This window comes from Capra hircus, chromosome 21, assembly GCF_001704415.2.
Source record: "Capra hircus breed San Clemente chromosome 21, ASM170441v1, whole genome shotgun sequence".
NCBI classification, from domain to species: domain Eukaryota; kingdom Metazoa; phylum Chordata; class Mammalia; order Artiodactyla; family Bovidae; genus Capra; species Capra hircus.
Genome location: NC_030828.1, coordinates 29,104,872 through 29,108,875, shown reverse-complemented (window position 1 = coordinate 29,108,875; position 4,004 = coordinate 29,104,872).

The window sequence follows — 4,004 nt, the reverse complement described above, 5'->3', positions numbered from 1 at the left end:
AAATTAACTTCACATTTAGTAGCATACGGGCTTCCCTGGTGGCTCAGATGGTAAAGCGTCTGCCTGCAATGCAGGAGACCTGGGTTCGATCCCTGGGTCAGGAAGATTCCCCTGGAGAAGGAAATGGCTACCCACTCCAGCACTCTTGCCTGGAAAATTCCATGGGTGGAGGAGCCTGGTAGGCTATAGTCCACGGGATCGCAAAGAGTCGGACATGACTGAGTAACTTCACACACACACACACACACACACACAAATAGTAGCATAATGACAGAAAAATAAATAAATACAATCCACTTACAGTTTCTGGTTACAAACTTTTAGCCAAATGGCACTCAAAGTATATTCAAAGTCAGGGAGGCTTTGCATATCATATGGAGCCTTTGACCCATACATCTGTGTAACCTATATGTCTCTTTGACTGGAGATGATGATGGAGTTTGGAAAGCTTCAAGGAGACATCTTACTGAAATCTTTACAGCAATTCTTTTCAACCTTTCTGGGAGTATAAGACATAGCAGAGACATATGATCTGAACCCATGTAATTCACACCATTGGATGACCTTGCCTCATGGAATTCTTGGTGTGGGCAGGCTCCCTAAATAGTTGCCACATTATTCCATTTTACACATCAGTTTCAACATATACAAATATTTTATTCAGATTTTATAGATACTGTACAATCTGACAGGATTTTGGATAACAGCTCTTTGAGTTTTGGGGAAAAGGAATGGGGGAAGGTAGGGCCAGTATATTTATGAAGTAAAAATACAGAATGAAATAAATATTCCATGAGACCTACTTATATCCTCAAAAAGTTGTTTATCTGAAATTCAAATTTAACTGGATATCCTGTATTTTATCTCCCCACCCCAGGGAGAAGGAGAGTGGGAAGGTCATCAGAAAAATTAATATTAAAGAACTGGGTAGATTGAAGCAGAGTTCCAAATTAAGAGAATCTTGGTCTGTAGTGAGATTCAAGGAGTGCTCTGCGAATGACCTAGGGGTTTTAGGCATCTGCCTTAGAAACCAGGATCTTAGTGGATGGCCCAAAGAGGACTCAAGGGAGTGTGTGTATAGCAGAGGATTGACACTGATGAGTTGTAGAGAGGCGCTGACTACAGAAGATCTAGTTATAGACCAGAGCCTAGAAAGCCCCAGGAGGCTGGGCTACATGCTGGTCATTTGAGTCAAGTTCCTTGCTTGGGAAAGCAACTGGCTCCAGTCCAGATGATGTTGTAGGAGGAAGGGAATGTGCTGTTTCTCTATCCCAGGAGGACTCATTCAATCCTCAAGGCTTCTGGAGGGCTCTCCTGGAAACTCAAGACAGCCACAAGCTTGTGTGCCCCATATGAACAAGGGAATATGGGAGCTGGACTGACAGAGGGCCCACCTGCCCTACTCTCCCCACCTGGCTGTGGTCCCACTCCAGGCAGCAGTGCCCTGCCTGGTTGGAACTTGCCTGCTCCATCAGATATGCAGGTTCAGGCCAGCAATGCTGCTTTGAATGCAGAAGTGTCCTGCTGTGGATGATAAATTATACGATCATCCTATTCTTAGCCCAGGGGCCTCTGTGCATTGAACTGTCTGCATCTGCTTTGTTTTAACCACAATACCAAGCTTTACAATAGGTTGGCAATAGGATTCTGGCAGACAGAGTGAGGATGAGGAAAAATGGAACAAAAAGGAAACAGAGTGAGAACAGGTAGCAGAGAAAATGGTAGGAATGGGGAGGAAAAACTTCTACCCTTCCTGCTGGGCCTCCCAACCTAGGCAGACCTGCTAGGGAACAGGAATGGACCCAAGAAACTTACACATTATAAGGATTACAGGAAGCTGATTCTGAAGACACTGCGACCCAGCTCCGTGCCAGCCTGGCTCTATCCTAGATCTGCATTTAGCATTCTTCCCAGAGATGCTTGGTGCCCCCACTAAGTGACGGTGGCGAAGGAAATGGGGACACATGTGACCTTAGATTGACAGTGAGCTGCCCTGTGCCAGGCCCTTAGTGGGTGCCCTGTACACATATATATAATTGAATATTATTCAGCCATAAAAAGAATGATATAATGCCATTTACAGCAACATAGATGGATCTAGAGATGATCATACTAAATGGAGTAAATCAGAAGGAGAAAGACAAACACTGCATGGTATCACTTTATATGTAGAATCTAAAATATGACACAACTCAAGTCTTTTGTGAAACAGAAATAGACTCACAGAGAAAGAAAACAAGATTATGGTTACCAAAGGGGAAAGAGGAAGGATGCATTAGGAATTCCTATATATAAAAGAGATATAAACAGCAGGGTCCTACCATATAGCACAGGGAACTATGCTCAGTAGTTTATAATAATCTCTAAAAGAAAAGAACCTGAAAAAGAACATTATACATATATGTATATATATATATGCATGTGTGCTCAAGTCATGTCTGACTCTGTTGCGACCTCATGGACTGCCTGACTCCTCTGTGCATGAGTTTCCCAGGCAAGACTACTGGAGTGGGTTGCCATTTACTTCTCCAGTATGTCTACACACACACACACATAACTTTGCTGTAAACCAAGAAGTAACACAACATTGTAAATCAACTATACTTAAAAAAAAAAATCTAGGTGGGATTGGTCCCCTCTGGGGGTCTGAAGGGAGGAATTAGTTCCTTGCCCTTTCTAGCTTCTGGAAGCGGCCTGCATTGCTTGGATCTGACTCCTTCCTTGTACACATGGCTTTTTCCTTTCTCCGCTTCCTTGACACATAGCACTCCTTTCACAGTCAATCCTCCTTCTACATTTCTCTTACAGGGACATCTGTGATTACATTTAGGGCCCACCTGGGTGATCCAAGATGATCTCCCCATCTCAAAATCCTTAATCACATCTGCAAAGTCACTTTTGCCATGTAAGATAATGTATTTACAGGTTCTAGGAATTAGGACGTGGACATCCTAGGGGTCCAGTGTTCATCCAGCTTACGACTTTCCTCTCAGATTGAACTGGTGGCCTTGTCTGTTCTTTCAGGACAGGGAAAAGAATTCAGGGCCCCTACTCTTCACAGTGTTATCTGTAAAGACAGTCTCTCATTGTATCTAATGTGGTCTTCAAAACAACCCACAAGTCAGAAGGTGATGTCATCATGAATTTGCAGGTGGGACTGGGAACTAACATGTACAGAATTGAGTCCAGTGTCAATGGAGCATCACCCCATGCAAGATCTTATACTTTCATCACTTTATTTAATCCTCTTGCAATCTGGGATGCAACTATTTTTCTGAGTTTACTCTCAGGTAGAGAACCTGAAATTAGAGAGGTCAAACACTAAAACTAAGACTGCAGAGTCAGAAATGGAGGCACTGAACTTAAACCCAAATCTGTGACTTCCAGCCCTCACAACTGATGAATACATTTTCCAATGTGTGTTTCCCACTGTGTGTTCTCCTGAGCACAGTCCTGAGGCCTGTGATGGCCTGAGGATGGGATGGCCAATGGCTACAAGTGATTATTTGTGGTACACACTGACATCTTTAGATGTTTTCAGAGCCACAGAACATTAGGGCAGAGATGAGTCTTAGTGCAAACCTTCCCCAAATGATTCTCAAAACACAATGTGAACAAAACTATCTGGAAGCTTATTAAAGGGTAAAAGTTCCAGAGTCTCATTCTCAGAGATTTTAATTTAGCATGTCTGGAGTGAAAACCAGGAATCCAGTTTTCAATGTGTGCAGAAGTTGATTCTGATGTAATTGGACAGAAAAGAAAAACACCCAACTCTAGAGGAGGAGAGTAATACATTTTCTCTGGATTGTAGGCTTAACCTTTCTTTGGTGGTGATAGAGGGGCAGGTGTGTGTGTGTTAAGATGCCAATCACAGTGACCACACTATTAGAAAATGCCAAAGGATTCTTAACAGATTTCTGGTTCTTTCTGTAGATTTGGTCAGGTAAAGAGTTTTGGTTCATTCTGGGCTCTGATTTGAGTAGGAAAAATAATGAAAGGTGGAT